Below are 17878 nucleotides of genomic sequence, written 5' to 3' on the forward strand. Positions count from 1 at the left end.
CTCCCTGCCTTTAGAGCCAGCCCTGGAGAAGGGAAAGAACTACATTTCCCAGCAATCCCTTGACAGCAATCAACAGGAAAGGCAGGGGTAGGGAGTGAGGTAGCTGATCCATGCTGCGAGTCAAAAGGGGTGGCACTGTGAATGGGGAACAAGTGTGCCCAAGGAGTAGAAGGCTTTGCCCCAGATATCCCCTTCAGAAGACTTCCCCAGACTGCTTTAGGGATACTGGTGTGACCTTATCTTGCAGCTCACAAAGAAGGAATTGAGTGGACTAAATGGACAGTGCACATCTCTATCTGAAGCTTAGTAAAGGAGGTACGTGGATCCAACTAGAATTTAAAATGAAAAGTAAGGGGGGGGGCTCTTCTAGGGGACTTCAGCAGCTTTAGATACAGTACCAGGCACGTAGGAGGATCTCCACTTCTGAGCCATGGAAGCAGAAATTGACTTTTCCTTTCCAGATTTAGCTAATATTCAGAAAGGGAATCTAGCACCTGCCTTCCAGATTTGAACACCCTCAAAATTCAGGAGTGCTCAAACTCAATTTGGGCAGCTTTTACTTCATTTCTCCCAAATCAAACATACTGATCCACTGTAACTTGCTGTAGAAAAAGTAGGATAAGAAATGAAGAAGCAAGAAATGCTTCCCAGTGGTTTTTAGGAGTGGAATTGCTATTTTCAACAGCTATTTCCCTTTTAAAAAAGTTTTATTTGTTTAAAAGGAAGACAGTAATATTGCATTGGCAAATTCACCATAGAAACAAAGAGTGGAACAAAAGAATAATAAAGCCACCTCAGCTTATCCTCATTTATGTAGGACAGTCTTATAATATGCATCCAGATATCCTTCAGTCACACAAGCTGAAAACTGTTCCACTTTACTCCAGTTCTGTAACCACATGGGAACCAATCCTGTCTGTGTTCTGTGCACATCCAAAATTCTTGCTGAATGACCTGCCCTGGGAGCGAGTTACCAGTGACCCAGGACTGGGATAGCAGGCGGGGGAGAGCCCAGGGCTGGGGCGGCAGGGGAGTATGGGTGGGGGGAGGGCTTTGGTAGAGGGGAAAAGGAGGGAGTCCAGCGCTGGGGGTGGCAGGAAGTGTGTGTGTGGGGGAGCCCAGGGCTGGGGTGGGCGGCAGCAAAAAGCCTAGAGCTGGCCCTGCTCACTAGCCTTCCCTCTCATTAGCCATTATCATCAAGGACACTGAAGGTCATTTTAAGGCAACTGTACTTTGTGCATCTGAGAAGTGAAGTTACAGCTTTAAAAAGTCAGTAAATAAAAAACCAGACTGTAAAATTATCCAGAATATTTGATTTCAGCCCAATAACTAAACAGAACCGTTCTCCTTTGTTTATTAGATGGAAGTGGAAAAGGATGCCAAGGGAAAGAGAAAAAAGTCTTCTGGTTCAGTCAGTTACAGTGCAGGCAGTAGCTTAATTCCCTACATGTGAGACAAAAAATATTGCTATCTCCTTTCAAAAGAAGCAGATTTGTTTCTCTCTTTTTTCATCAAAATAAAGAAATCTAGTCTTTGAGCCTTGTTTAGACAAAACTCTTATAGACTTTTGCCTGACTAAGAACAACAGGACTTAGCCTCTTGATTATTATTATTATTTAAAGTTGACATAATAGTGATGAATAAAGGGACAGACTATACAGAGTGTGATCAGTGGCACATGTTTATGCCAGATTTACACAGATCAGAATGTGGCTCAGAGCAAACCTGCATGGTAGTGGAAAGCATTAACCACATATAGCACAAATCATCCTATTAAATGCAGCACGAGAAGGGAAGAATCAGGCCCACAGTCTTTTATGACATTGGGTATGTTTGACATAAAATGCTGGAGGTTGCTTTACTGATAGGAGTGCTAATAAGCTTTTAATTGTCCTAGTCCCTCCTTTCCAAAATATTCAGTTTGAGAAGTGCTAAGGCACACAAACTTCAGGACATATTTAAACCTAAATAATCACATTCTGTTTTCCATAGTAAATTTGGTCACTACAATTCAGGGGAAATTCCTGCAGCATGTGTGTTTTAGCTTGCCACAGTTTGTGTTTTACATTTGCACAATTGAACTTTGACCACTGGGTTATAAAGCACATAAGAATTCTAGCCAAGGGATGGGGATAGCTTTATGTTGTCACATTTGGAATTTTATGAAAAAATTAAATAAAAACCCAATCAACCAAAAACCCAACAACAAGAAGAAATGGTCAAAACAGAAGAACGAGTTTTCAAACCAAACAGACACAAGACTGTGGTTAATTAATAGCAATGACTATGCCATTCATTGCGCTGTTCCCTTTGAGGGAAAATATATTCAGCTTCTATCAAACTATAGATAGACAGATAGATAGATAGATATAGATATATAGCTCTCAGGACTTACCATGCTTTTCAGACTAATATAGTTACCTTATGTCTTTTTGGTGCTATTTACAAGTGGTCATAACTACAAAGGTATGTGCTACTTGTTTTTCTTTTTGTCATACGTTGGTCAGTTATGGTCATAAAGAAAAGCACAATCCAAGACACAAGCGATATGAAGTACAGTGCAGTCAATTAGATGTAGGAAGAGTAGTAGGAACTATAGCAAGTTAATATAAAGTTATATATACAGTGTCCTGCAGAACCTCAGCAGCTATAGGCCTGGGAAAAGCTCAGTTTTTGTGATGGATCCTATTAAATAGTTGCTATTTGTGAGTAAGTTTGTAGCTTGTTTAGTTGCAGGATTCTTTGTCCATTAGGCCTGGTTATACAGTTCCATGCAAAGAGATCTGGGGCATATGCTTCATTTTCCAGATCACCACGGCAACAGGCGGGAGAAACATCAGAAAGCTCATTATCATCACTGAAGCAAAGATCACCAGGATTATTGTCCATGGTGCCAAGACAGTGTCCACCATGATTTCCTCACTTTTAAGAACTGAATCTGTAAAGAGAAAACACACTTAAGTCTTTTTCTAAAAAGTCTGCTTGAAGGTTACAGTAACTCCTCACTAAATGTTGTAGTTATGTTCCTGAAAAATGCGACTTTAAGCAAAACGCTGTTAAGTGAATCCAATTTCCCCATAAGAATTAATGTAAATGAAGGGGTTAGGTTCCAGGGACTTTTTTTTCAAAAGCCAAAAGACTATATATATACACACACACACATACACACACACACAGTATAAGTTTTAATCAATTTAATACTGGTACACAGCAATGATGATTGTGAAGCTTGGTTCAGGTGGAGGAGTCAGAGGGTGGGATATTTCCCAGGGAGTGCCTTACACTAAATGGTGAACTAGAAATTGGCTGAGCCCTCAAGGGTTAACTCTCACACTCTACAAGGTAGCACAAATGGAGGGTGGGGAGGGGAGCAGCATCGCAGACAGAGACAGAGACACACAGAGTGTGTGTGTGTGTGTGTGTGCACGTGTGTGTGAGAGAGAGAGAGGGGCGCATTTCCCCTTTAAGTATGCTGACCCTACCCTTCAGTACACTGCCTTGTTAATTAGATCAGCTTGCTGAGACTGCAGCTGCTGCCAGCAAACTTCCTCCATCCTGAGCCCTGTTGTGTGTCCCCTCTGCTCTATGGAAGATGGGGTAAGTGGGGTGCAGGAGCAGGGGGAAAGGGGATACCCTGACATTAGCCCCCCTCTTCCTTCCCTTCCTCCCTGCACAGCAAGCAGGAGTCTTAGGGAGCAGCTCCAAGACAGAGGGCAGGAGCAGCACATGGCAGTGGGGAGAGGGACAGCTGCAACTGATAGCCTGCTGGGCAGCTGCTGCACACCGAACTTAGGGGAGCGAGAAGCTGATAGGGGAGCTGCCGGTCCACTCTGGTTCCAAGCCCCCACCAGCTAGCTCCAACAGGCTGCTCTTCCTACAAGCAGTGGACAATGCAGGCAGCTGCCAAACAATATTATAAGGGAGCATTGCACAACTTTAAATGAGCATGTTCCTTAATTGATCAGCAATGTAACAACGAAACAATGTTAACCGGGATGACTTTAAGTGAAGAGTTACTGTACCAGAGACATTGCACTCACATTACTTAGAGTAAGGACATGACATTGAGAAAGAACACTTCAGTTTGAATAGCAAGAATCATTGTTGTCTGTAATAGCTCATTAATAAAGTTAGTACTTTTCATCCATAGATGTTGCCCACTTTTGTAAAGTGCATTAGCAGCCCTGCTTTACAGATTGGGTTAACTACCACAGCAAACAAATGGCCCAGAGGGGACTACAATCCAGAATGCTTGACTGCCAGCCTAGCACATGCTGCACTGGATCACAACTTCATAATCTTCTGGAGTTTATTTCAGATTAACAGTGTTTATTGTTCCATAAACAATCAAATTCAGGACAGTAAATAATTACAACAGCCCTGTGAGGTAGACAAGTATTGTTCAAGCCCACACAGTAAATCAGATCTAAACGTAGAACAAAGAAATCCCGGATCTCAGTCCCCAGCACACGAGAGTCTTGTTTACACAGGGAAACATATGCAAACATTTCCCATGGGTGCCAGCACTACGTCACCTTCATTGATCTTAACAAGTAGCCAGCTTCCATTGGTGTTAAGTACTGCATCAGTTAGACCTGCTCTGAACAGCATTACCTGAAATGGATGTCAGTGGTCTATCTACTTTGTGGTACCCAATGTCACTGAGACTAGTGGAGCCAAATCAGAGTTTGGAAAATGTTTACACTAGGCTCTAGAAAGAAACATAATGGCAGGCACTGCCCCCCAACAATCAGGCCTAGCGGTTGGAGCATAGGTCACAGCTAGATGGAGGATTAGTCCTGAGCCAACGGTGGACGTGGAATTGAGATCCAGAGTCCAGGTGCAGGCCAGAGGTCAAAGCTGGGTGGTCAGAGTACAAAGACAAACCAAGTTGGTACCAAAGCCAGGGTCCAGATACATGCCTAACGTTGAAAACCAGATAGTCAGAGTCTGAGGGTGTGGGGTGGGTGGATCAGGAGGTAGAGACAAGGCTGGAGCAGGTCAGTGATGAGGCTAGAGTGAAGCTAGTGCCGGGTAAGGACAGGGCTCAGGCAAGGCTGAGGAGGAGGTTGGGAGTAGCTGGAGTCTGATGCACTGTGTGGCACCAGGAGGATTCCTGGGCAGGTCGTGCTGTTGCTCAGCCTGAACTGCAGCTCTGCAAGGGCTCTGGAAATACTTGATCCTGGGGTCATCTGACCCAGGCTCTGCTCAATGATAGGCTGCCCCTGCGTGCCTGGGGGCTGACTCACTGAAGGCCCAGATGAGTGCTGAGGCCAGGTTTACATTACACACTTACATCAGTATAACTACGTCTCTTGGGGGCTGAAAAATCCACACCCCAAGCGACGTAGTTATACTGACCTGACCCCTGGAGTAGATAACGTTATGTCCACAGGAGAGCTTCTCCCATTGACTTAGCTGCTGCTTCTCGTGGAGGTGAATTAACTACGCTGATGGAAGAAGCTCTCCTGTTGGCATAGTAGCATCTTCGCTGTAGCAATTTAGTATAGACCTGCCCTAACTCATCGCAGCAGGTGAGCGACCAGCCCTAGTTTGGCTGGGAGTTTGCTTTACATGCACAAGGTTCATTCATAATCCCACTCAGATTTGTCAGTGCTAGCCATGCACCTCTAGAAAACAGATGGTTTCTAGGGGACTAAACACTAGCTTAGAATAACTATTAGGTATATATGTAACGGGATCATGCTTAGAGGCTCCCCCGAGATCAGGCCCCATTGTGCGAGGCATTGTACAAGCCCGTGGAGATAGACTGGAAGCTGTTTGGGGCAGGGACCAATGAGACAAGACAGTCAAAGGGTGGGAAGGGTGTCACCATATAGCCATGGTGACACAGCTGGTTGCTAGCAGAGCAGGATGAGAACAATAATTCTAAATGCGGACAGCAACTTTCATGGCAAAAAGGATTCCAATGTACTTTACAACCTGAAATATGAAATGAAATACAAACGGTCCCCAAGGATCCCTTCATCCGCCAGTGAAATGCAGCTACCTCCGGGTGAAGCTGTCTAATATCAGATAGCACTACCATGTAACAATCTAAGACAAGAGGCAAAGATACTTTTTCTGATTCAAATTAGAGTGGAAATGATGGAAAAAGGAAGAATTTATCCACAACACCAGACTTAATACTTCCTACTCTGTCAAGAAGATCCATGAGATCGAATGGGTCTGTAAGTAGGCAACACCTCATTGTAACAACCTGTCAGAAAGACAGCAGCAGCTCAGGCAGTGTATGGTCGCTCCAACTTCATTGTGGTGCTTTGGTTTACTTCTGGGGTTTTGACTCAGCAGGAAAGAAGCCGTCTGTCAAGTGCTGTGGGTTAAGTCTGTCCTACACACTCCAGCTTATGATAGGGTCCCATCAAAATGGCATATAGCTGGAATAATGAACTCTTTTCAGATTGGTAGCCATGTTAGTCTGTATCAGCAAAAACAACGAGGAGTCCTTGTGGCACCTTAGAGACTAACAAATTTATTTGGGCATAAGCTTCTCTGGTATTCAGGCCAAGCACCTCCAGACCTCAGTTGTTTTGAGATAATAGTAACCTTATTCAAAAAAGCAGGAGAAAGCAACAAGAAATTGTGATGATCACTCAGTGTTTAAGGTTCTTGCCAGAGCTCTGCTTTATTCTAAGGCTGTCGATTAATCGCAGTTAACTCACGGGATTATCTCAAAAAATTAATCGTGATTAAAAAAATTAATCGTGATTAATCTTACTATTAAACAATAGAATACCAATTGAAATGTATTCAATATTTTTGGCTGTTTCTCTACATTTTCAAATATATCTATTTCAATTACAACACAGAATACAAAGTGTACAGTGCTCAATTTACATTATTTTTATTAAAAATATTTGCACTGTAAAAATGATAAAAGAAGTAGTATATTTCAATTCACCTCATACAAGTACTGTAGTGTAATCTCTTTATCCTGAAAGTGCAACTTACAAATGGAGGTTTTTTGGTTACATTACTGCACTTAAAAACAAATCTATGTAAAACTTTAGAGCCTACAAGCCCACTCAGTCCTACTTCTTGTTCAGCCAATCGCTAAGAGAAAAAAGTTTATTTACATTTATGGGAGCTAATACCGTCCACTTCTTAATTACAGTGTCACCTGAACGTGAGAACCAGGGCTGCCCAGAGGATTCAGGGGGCATGGGATCTTCGGCGGCAGGGGGCCCCTGCTTCGGCAGTAATTCGGTGGTGGGGGGTCCTTCCACTCCGGGACCCGCTGCTGAAGTGCCCTGAAAACTTGCGGCGGGGGCCCCCCACTGCTGAATTACCACCAAAGAGGGAGCCACCGCCAAATTGCCGGGTCTTCGGCGGTAATTCGGCGGCGGGGAAGTGGAAGAAGCTCCGGGGGCCTGGGCCCACAAGAGTTTTCCGGGGCTCCTGGAGTGAGTGAAGGACCCCGCTCAAGGGCCCACGAAAAACTCTCATGGGGGCTCCTGCGGGGCCCGGGGCCTGGGGCAAATTGCCCCACTTGCCCCCCCCCGGGCGGCACTGATGAGAACAGGCGTTCACCTGACTCTGTTGTAGCTAGTGTCCAGGGCTGGTGCAAGGAAGTTTCGCGCCCTAGGTGAAACTTCCACCTTGCATTCTCCACCCAGCTAACCCCGCCCCTGCATGGCAACTAACTCAGCCCCCGATCTGGGGAGCCCCCCCCAGCAGCAGCTACCCCCTCCCACTGCGACAGCTAACCCCTCTCCCCCCGATTCCCCCACGGCAAATAACCCCACCCATGGAGTCTTCCCCCCCCCGCCACGGCAGCTAACCCTGCCTGGGGAGACTTTCCCCCTCTCCCCCCCTGCCATGGCAGCTAACCCTGCCTGGGGAGACTTCCCCCCCTCTCCTCCCCCCGCCACGGCAGCTAACCCTGCCTGGGGAGCCCGCCCCAGCTCACCTCGGCTCCGCCTCCTCCACTGAGCATGCCGGCGCTGCTCTAATTCTCCTCCCCGCCCAGGCTTGCAGCGCTGATTGGAGGAGACTTAGAGCTGGGCTATGTGCTCAGCGGAGGAGGCAGAGTGGAGGTGAGCTGGGGCGGGGAGCTGTTCCTCTGTGCGCTCCCCCGCCCCCAGTAACTGCGGGCAGCCCTCCCCGGGCGCCCCCTCACCCAGCTCACCTCCACTCCACCTCCTTGCCTGAGGGGACTTTTAGGCACCCCCAACCACTAGGCGCCCTGGGCGGCCACCTAGTTTGCCTAAATGGTTGCACCAGCCCAGCTAGTGTTGCAAGATATTTACCTGCTAAAGATTCATATGCCTCTTCATGCTTCAGCCATCGTTCCAGAGGACATGCTTCCATGCTGATGACGCTCATTAAAAAAATATTTAATTAAATTTGTGACTGAACTCCTTGGGGAATAATTGTATGTCTCCTGCTCTGTTTTACCACATTCTGCCATATATTTCATGTTATAGCAGTCTCAGACGATGACCCAGCACATATTGTTCGTTTTAAGAACGCTTTCACTGCAAATTTGACAAAATGCAAAGAAGATACCAATGTGAAATTTCTAAAGCTAGCTGCAGCACTGGACCCAAGATTTAAGAATCTGAAGTGCCTTCCAAAATCTGAGAGGGATGAGGTGTGGAGCGTGCTTTTAGAAGTCTGAAAAGAGCAACACACTGATGCAGAAACTACAGAACCCACACCACAAAAGAAAACTAACCTGCTGGTGACATCTGACTCAGATGATGAAAATGAACATACATCAGTTTGCACTGCTTTGAATTGTTATTGAGCAGAACCCATCATCAGCATGGATGTATGTCCTCTGGAATGGTGGTTCAAGCATCAAGGGACATATGAATCTTTGGCACATCTGGCATGTAAATATCTTACGACATGAACTACAACAATGCTGTGAGAATGTCTGTTCTCATTTTCAGGTGACATTGTAACAAGAAGCAGGCAGCATTATCTCCTGCAAATGTAAACAAACTTGTTCGTCCGAGTGATTGGCTGAATAAGAAGTAGGACTGAGCGGACTTGTAGGCTCTAAAGTTTTACGTTGTTTTATTTTTGAATGCAGGGTTTTTTGTACCTAATTCTACATTTGTAAATTCAAGTTTTATGATAAAGAGATTGCACTGTAGTGCTTGTATTAGGTGAATTGAAAAATACTATTTATTTTGTTTTTTTACAGTGCAAATATTTGCAATAAAAATAAATATAAAGTGAGCACTGTACACTTTGTATTCTGTAAAAAGCGACAAAGAGTCCTGTGGCACTTTATAGACTAACAGATGTATTGGACCATACGCTCTCTTGGATGAATACCCACTTCGTCAGTGCTGTATTCAGTGTTGTAACTGAAATCAGTATATTTGAAAATGTAGAAAACATCCAAAAATATTTAAATAAATGGTATTCTATGATTGTTTAACAGCACAATTAATCATGATTAATTTTTAAAATCACTTTACAGCCCTACTTTATCCTGTATCCCGTTCCAAGATCCAACTTGCTGCATAACAACAATAACAAAAGCCCTGTCTAGACTCCCTGTTTGGCTAGCTCAGTCCTTAAAGGTACAGTCTCCAATATCACAAAAACAGTAGAAGTGAAAAATCAAGGTTGCCCTTTTTAGGTCCCAAGGTAGGGTGAAGTGCAGCCAGGAAAGGAGAGAGCTCTGCTGCAGAGGGAGGGAGTGCTGGCTGTGTGCTCAGATCAGAGTGATAAATCAGTGGCGTGACCTAAGGGAGACAGTATGAGGAAATGAGCAGAGGACACATTACCTACATCCTATAATTAAGCATTTGCACCCCAGGGCAGGTGAAGGAAGGTGAGCTACAGGAAGCCATGTTGATATTTATACATGGTTTAGGTGTAAACTTGTTCCCTGTGAAGATACTGCATCCCCAGCTGAGCTAGAAGCCCTCTCTTGGGAGGTAGGAGCTATAGTAACAGGAGAGATGTTACATGGCTGGCCAGGACTGAGACTTTTTTTTTAAAGGAAGACTCAGACCTGATTTGAGTGGCTGGAGGGATTCTGCTTGGGCCAGCTCACATTAGTGAGCAATAGGCTGTGCACAGCCATGCTGCTCACCAGCCACAATGCTGAGGTGTGAAGCAGCGCCTCCCAAGGAAGACACCTTGCAGGGAGGTAGGCACGGATGGTGTGTGTGTTGGAGCGAGAGAGATGGGGTGTTTCCCCCACCTGAGCCTGAAGAGGTGAAGGTGGCTCAGAAGAGGCCAATTAAGATTATCAACCATACTCTGGGGGAGTCAGGCTTGACTGATAAGCATTAATTGGAGATGAAGTCCTGCTAGGCAGGAGCAGGCTGGGCTTGTATACAGCCAGGAAGTTGAGAGCAGAAGGGAGTGAGTCTGGAGTTATTCTCTGGGTACAGAGAGGTGAGTTAGCAGGCAGAAACTTGGGGGAGTAAGAGCCCTGTGAGAAGAGTTTACCCTGAGAAGTTGTGGGGAAGAAAGCATATGGAAGGCATAGTAGGAAGAAGCCCAGGAAAAGAGCGGTAAAGGTTGAGAATCTGTAGACCTTGGCAGCTGATTATAGGATCCCTGGGCTGGAAATGTGTGCAGGCCTGGGTTCCCCTATCAGCCACTGGGTAAGTGGCCTGGATTTAGAATTGGTATGGAGGGCTATCTGAGATGGTGTCAGACAGTTTGTCTGGGGAGGCTTTCATACCCTGGAAGGGGAAAACTATAGGGTGACCTGTCTGAGTCTTGCAGAGGGAGGTTATGGGACAAGCAAGTAATGGAAGGGGGTGCCAGAATGGAGGATGAGACCTGATCTTCAGACCCTGCTACAAGAAAGTGCCCCAGTGGTAAGTGAACCTTGTTTGTGTGTGTGTGTGTGTGTGTGTGTGTGAGATCACAACTTTTGGGTGTAGACCAGTAAGACATATATTTCAACCCAGTAGTCTGGCTATGCACAAACTGCAAACCCTAGCTCCCACCCATCCATTCAAAAAGGCATAGGCTGCTGCCAATTAGCCCTGCAAGTGCTTTAATGATATCCATTGTAATATAGCACACTGTCACCCTCATGTGAACAGCTTACTGGATAGGGAAAGCTCTAGGAGAAGCAATATAGTTTGGTGTTTAAAACAAATCTGTTCTCTGCTCCTGCAATGTTGAGGGTGTTATGTGTCAGCACTACAGTACTTTTTATACATTTATCATAAAACTACAGGCTGATAGTTTACAGGCTAGGTCAGGCTCTGAAGATGAAACTAAAGCTTCAGAACTTTAAAGTTATGCCTCATCATGTTATTATCTCTCACAAGCGAAGCTGGGTCAGAAGTAGCAGAAGTAAAATGATGTTTTATAGAAGCATTCCTCCTGGAATTGCAATCTACTGGTCAGACACTCCTGCAGGAGGGCAGACTTCCTTTTACGGAGGTATGAGAACCTGCTCTTTCCAGCAGTGTTCATTTCTAAAGTCCCCTTCTTAGGTTGATTTAATAAATTACAGATGAATGGAAGTCTTAATCTTTGAGTTACCCTTTTCCACTTGCCAGTTATGTTTATATCACTTTAGGTAATGCACAAATCATGCACATCCACTGAGCCAAACTTCCCTGTAACAGGAGAGCATAGAGGGCTGAATCTGCTAACCCAGCTGTAAAGCTGCTGTAGGAGCTACAAAGTAGCAGTGCTGATTCTCCACACCATACCAAAAGGTTTGTGAGGACAAGACACAACCCACCACAGTCCTCCACAAAGCCACTCACTTAGACTTTGCACAGGGAATGAGAATTTGTCCCATCATGTATAAAATGCCAAAACCTCATACGTACTGAATACTGACATGCAAATATGTGATAGTAGAAAATACATTAATTTTCACTGTAACTACATGCTAAAATTCAAAGAGAGACTAATAATGAGAATACTGGTTTTGTACACTGAAAAACACTGAAAAATGTAGATGGAAAAACGTTTTTCCTACCTTTTATTTACCTTTTTCTTAATTTTGTGGGGGTTTGTCCAAAAACTCAAACCCCATTTTTTTTCCAGTTTTTGGCATTTTCTTCCTTTTTGAAGAAACCCCCAAACTTATTGATGAAAATGGATTTTTTTCAAGCAAACTTTCATTCCATCCAAAAGCCATTTCCACTGAAATTCTCTTGATAGTTTTGATCGTCTCTATTTATATAGTGACAAAATTGTGCAGGTCACTTTATGGGCAAGTAAGGGAATGAGATCTCTGCCACAAAGATCTTATAATCAAAGGACCCAGTTCTGCAATGATCAATGAATCTATTCCAGGGTCTGCCCTCACTGTACCGGTTGCAGGATCAGGGCCTAAATAGACAACAGGTGAGGGATATGGTGCAGCAGAAAGCAAATGAGTGAGATGTGGTGTCTAGCATGTGTCCTAATGCTGCTCTGTTTTTATTTATACTAAGAGTGGATTAGCATATATAGACCTCCTTGAAGGAGGAGGTCTTTTGAGGGGAAACTTGAAGACAAGCGGACAGAGTCTGTTGAAGGGGCCTGCACTGGAAAAAAGTGTAGTTGAGTGGTAAGTCAGGTATCTCAGCTGGTGCAAAGGGCAATAAAAGAGCAAGATTGGAGCAGAGGAGTAGCCAGGAGTTAAACTGTGCAGGACCTTGAAGGCTAGGGCAAAGGATCTGTAATAAGGATCTTATCCTGTGACCCATGGGTGGAGACGGTATCTGACACAGCTGACTTGCTAATGAATGCTAGCAGGATTTTGCTGGTGACATTTTTTAGGAACATTGGGATTTATCATCAAGCAGATTCCAAATGGAACTTCATTTTGCCATTAGGCAAAAGGAAACAGAACCTGTTAATTGAGGACCAAATCCTGAACCCTGCTTCCAATCCAAGAATTTTTCACGGGTTTTGGTGAGCTGGAGTTTCCTTTCCATTCTGGGCAATGGAGTGCCAGTGCACCCACTCTGTTCCCCGTATGCAGGGAGTTTTGAACTTCAAGTCCATAAACCCCAATCTTATATCCCCCTCCTCTGGTCTAAGTAATGCTGTTTGGAGAGCTGCTCCCTAGCACATAGCAAAGCCACTCTCTTCCCCTTCAGCCACATAAGTGTAACTTGATGAATTAATTTCACCTGTAGTAAATTATGCAATGCTGTACAGAGAAGTAAGAAATTCTGTCCAGATGACTGGCAGATCAGCTTACAACCTGAAGCATGAATGTGATTATTCCCTGTATTGTTATCTTAGCTGAATTTTTGTAGTTAAATAGTCATCTTTGTTGGAATGCAACCAGTCAGGCTATTTCCCCTCTCAGTATAGCTAGCTGTATCATGTCCTGTGCCACCAGTTGTATAAAATACACATCTCATAAAAAGTTTTCTGGCTTGTAGGTTTTGATTCTTCCTTTTTATCTCCACTTCCTCCTTCACACAGATCATCTTTCTCCACTCTAGCTGCTCTGACTAATGCTGCACTGACTCTCAATTGAGTCAGAACAGCAGGAGTACAGTGTGCTCTGTCCAGGAGCTGGTTAATTTGGCCTTGTGGCCTTCGCACACCTCTCTATCAGACTATTCCCCCTCTCCTTCATTTTGCTAACCTGTTTTGTCTCTTCTGCTAATAGTGCTTTCTTCACTCCGTTATTGCCTTCAGTTTTCCTTCAGGTTTTGTCTTAACCTTTGATTTCTTTTTTTGCTTCTTTCCCTTTCCCTCCTTTACCTGGACACTTGCTTTTCCTCCACAGTTTTTCTGTTCCCATTTGTGTTTCCATTTTTTCTCGCCCTATTTTAGTGTACTGCTTTTCTCCCCCTACAATCCCTACATGCAGACAATTTTCAACTGCAGCATTCTTTTCCACCAGAAGTTTATTTTCCCATTTAATGCTCTATAGCTCCCCTCAGCTGCTAATTAGGAGAGGAAACAAAAAGCCAGTGTAACAGTGCACAGCAATTCTGATCACACAGTGGAAACAGAAACAGCAGCACTGACTTTTTCTTTTAAATTTTGGCTGCGATTAAATGAGCACATTAAAAATTTATCCCAGTAATTACCTACTTCAAATGACCTATACAACATGGAGCAGAAAAAGATGGAGTGTAAGATATTCGGGGGAAGGTGCTTAAGAATTAATGGTGCTGTGTGGCTGAGTTAACTCTCACCCTTTTATTCCAGTTTACCTTTGTATTCATTTCAAAATGAGATTAACCGATCATTTCAATTGTGTCTTATAAGTGGGCTAAATTCATAAGGAACTTGTATTATGATGATGGCAGGGGCAAATGGAAAGTTTTTTACTAACTCCTTTACTAACTCCTGTCAGTTCTAAAAAAATCCGGGTTCATTGTAACTAGCAGATACAGAAGTTGCAGATGGCAATGTGATTCTCTTCCCCCGCCGCCCAACGTTGACAATGTCCATTTGAACAGGCTTCATTGTGACATGTCAGTCAGCATTTGGATATTTTATCCACTGCCTTTGAAATTGGCCTACAACCACTTTCAGTTCCATTTTCTATCAGCTTTGTGTTGAGGTGAAGGGACCTTGCATGCAGAATATTGTAGAAATAGGTTTAAAACACCTCTTCAAACAAGCAACCATCCTGCATATTTCCCAACCTGCCAAGTCTCAAATGTAGGACCACAATGTGTTAGATGCCAGTCACAGTAAAATGTTCATGCTGGGAACATAAAATATGATGGAATTTTTCCTTTAAATAAAAGTCTGTCCATAACCTCCTCTTTATTTCTGAAGTAAATCATTGTCAATGGAACTGAGGGGAAACTAAACTGGTCTGGAACATAAGTGATTTGGGGATGCTAATGAGTAACATCCCTTGGAAGGAGGGACACTCATGAGAAATGCATCCTAGAGATCTGCTGACCAGCATAGATGGAGTAGCAAGAGCTTCTAGCAAGGACAGCTGATGACTCTTCAATAGCAGCAGGCAACAAATGCTTTGAGGGAGGGGTTTTAGGAGAAATAGCAAGAGCTAAACTTGATCAGAGAAGGGTATCTGAGAGGTGGCTCCTACACTTTAGCCATTTTACTTCAGACTTGCTTGAAGTTAGCCACACTTGTCTTTGGACTATAGCTGGTGGAAGCTATATTTGTATTGGAACCCTAAAGGGGCAGTAGTTTCAGGAGCTTCATTATTTATTCATTTTTTAGAACAAGGTACCCCATGGAAGCGTTTAAATTGCCACCAGATAAACAAAACTCTTTCTTTGGCCAACCACAACTTAAAACTTGTCTCCTCATCCTTAGCAAATAGGACTATTGTCGTCACTGTCAAAATGAAACTATACATCTCATTGACTGCATATGACTAACCGTCTAATTTAAAACTTGAAAGAGCAGGCTGCCTTGAAAAGATGAACTGCTTCCATTCTTTCAAACAGCTAAGAATTCCTTTGCAGCTCATAATTATAACATAGCCTTTAAAATCATTGCTGAGGGCTGCAGAAACACAAAGTACTGATGAAAGGTCTTGTTTTATGGTATACTTGCAGTCTAGTACTTGTCTGAAAATCTACAGTCTATGATGAATTTACAGAGTTTAAACACCAGATGGGAATATGTTTGGGCTAGGTGGTCTGAAGACTTGCATCCAGATGAGACACGATAAATCGATCCCCGATACATTGAACACTACCCGCCAATCCGGTGGGTAGTATAGATGTATCCTTAGTCTTTGTTGACATGTGGGAAACAGAGATGATCCTGGTGCCCTTAATCATCATAACTCAAGGCACTCCTGAGAGCAATTTGGGGGTGGAGGGGAAGGGCAGGAGGAAAAGGAGACAAGTTCCCAGTCACCTTTACCCTTCAAGGAACCCATCTTGGTGTCTTCCCACCAGCACCTTCCCACCAGCACCTATGTAAAAGACTTTTCTTAGCCTTCTGCAGGTTCTAGCACATTAATATAGTTTCTGTCTCTGGCAGTAATAATCGCTTTATTGCAGCTGGTCAAAAGGGGTTCATAGGCCTAGGGAAAGTGAAATGGAGAATGAGAGTAGCTAGCTTGTGTGGGTTTCTTGTTTTCTATTCTCAGATACATCTTAAAATGGCTTTCACAAAGGGGGCGGTGAATATAACCTAGTGCCCTACTCTTAGCTTTGTTCTTATGATCAGTTCCAAGTGCTTCATAATTCTGTCCTTTAGATTTCATAATATTTAGGTAACTTTTGTAGAGTGTTGAAAGGCTACAAATCTTACACTATCGACTAGTCTCTGGAAAAGTACAAAGCAAGTTTGACATGGGATTCTCTTTGGGGAACGCTGTCAAGAACTTGACACAATGACCAAATGAAATAATGGCCCCAAAATCCATGGAGGCGGATTATTGTTGTATTCATAACAACAAATATAACCAAGTCTGTGATCTCATTTCTACCAGGATATTCCCTTAGCAACTAGTGTCTAATGCTACTCCTATAGCACCTAGCAGCTAACAGTCAGTCAGCTGGAAATGTACAGGACATTTGTGAATAAACATATGGCTGCTTTTTTTGAAATGGTTTCAGTGTAATTGTTGCTCTTGAATAGCTCCTGGAGAAACATCATCCCTTAAATGACAGACCACAAGACATTGCAACAATAGAGAAAAAAAAAATCCCTGCCAGTGAATTAGCTTGATGCTTTGTGTTTCATTGAGCAAGAACTAACTGCTAAAGGTTTATAAAGCAAATATGGACATACCTTAGCTTTGAAGCTTGTGTGTGGGTTTTTAGCAGTGAGTATTAGTGAGGTACCAAGGAAACTAGCAGGCACTTGGTTAGTGAAGTATGTCCAAGCTGCTGACTGTAATATTTAACTCCTTGTCTTGGAATGGGCTCTGACATCCAAGTCTCAATATTATTACAGTAGTGCCTGAAGGGCAACTGAGAAGAGCACCCCATTGAGCTAGGAATTGTACAAACACAGTAAGGAACAGTCCCTGCCCTGAAGAGCTTATAATTACTAGTTTCTTGAATATTGTCACCACTGTACTGCCAGCCAAGAGGATTTTTTTATAGTTTAGCTGCATTTTCTGGAAGATTTTTTGTTTCATGAACAAGAATACAATATTTGTTGGACCTGACTGGAAGAACCTGTTTGAGCGGCTCTGCTGCTTTGCTGCCCTCTCTGAAGCATGTAGCAAGGGATTGTTATCTTGCATCTATCATTCCAATTAATTCCAGTCTGTTTGCAACAGATTTCTTTTTCCAGAGTGTCATTTACCTTTACAGGGAAGGAGTTCTTGTAGGTTATAGAAACTCAGTGCAGTTGTCTTCCCTGGGCAGCTTCCCTGCTCCTGCCCAGTCAGGGCATGTGAAGCCTGGGACTCTGCAGGTGATCAGTGAGTTCCCAACCCACCTTCCTCAGGGCAGGCTCTCGCTGAAGGCATCGGGAGGCATGGACAGAGATGGGACAGTGCTTCCCTTGCCTGGGGCCATGCTTGCTGTTTACAGTCGCTGTAGCTACCACAGCAGCTCAATGACTCCGGGCTATGGCAAGGCTTGGTAGATCCCCAGTGGGGTGAGGGGTTTATGCTTCATGACACAAGAATAGCAGCAAAGTCCAGTTCTGCTGAATGGGAGCTCTACTTCCTACTGGCTGGCCCCAGTTTGGTGAGGCTAGGCCCCACCACAGGGATCCCACCTAAGTTCCTGTAGGATGCATGCAACCTGCTGGGATCACCCATTCTCAATAGCACTGAGAGCTCCATGGGTGATGTATGGAGAGCCTGAGCTCAGGAGAATCCTTCCTCGCTGCCACCTACAGAAAGGTGTTTGCTGCTTTTCAACACATACAGAAGAAGGGGCCCACGTCTACAAACCCCACTGAGGCTAGCCCTATTGACTTCAGTCGGACTCCTCCCACTATATCAATCAGTAGGGGATTGCAGGATTAGTCCCCAGGGCTGGAAGCATTTGCTGTAAAT

At 44.1% G+C, this 17878-nt stretch overlaps 1 long non-coding RNA gene across 1 annotated transcript in view; it reads left to right on the top strand.

Moving 5' to 3' along the window:
• Positions 1-33: 33 nt before the first annotated feature.
• The window catches only part of LOC115655446, a 50175-nt gene continuing 32330 nt past the window's right edge, over positions 34-17878 (top strand). The window contains exon 1 of the long non-coding RNA XR_004001390.1: positions 34-315. This is a non-coding gene — a long non-coding RNA (uncharacterized LOC115655446). The remainder of the gene's footprint in view (positions 316-17878) is intronic.

This window comes from Gopherus evgoodei, chromosome 7, assembly GCF_007399415.2.
Source record: "Gopherus evgoodei ecotype Sinaloan lineage chromosome 7, rGopEvg1_v1.p, whole genome shotgun sequence".
Lineage (NCBI taxonomy): Eukaryota > Metazoa > Chordata > Testudines > Testudinidae > Gopherus > Gopherus evgoodei.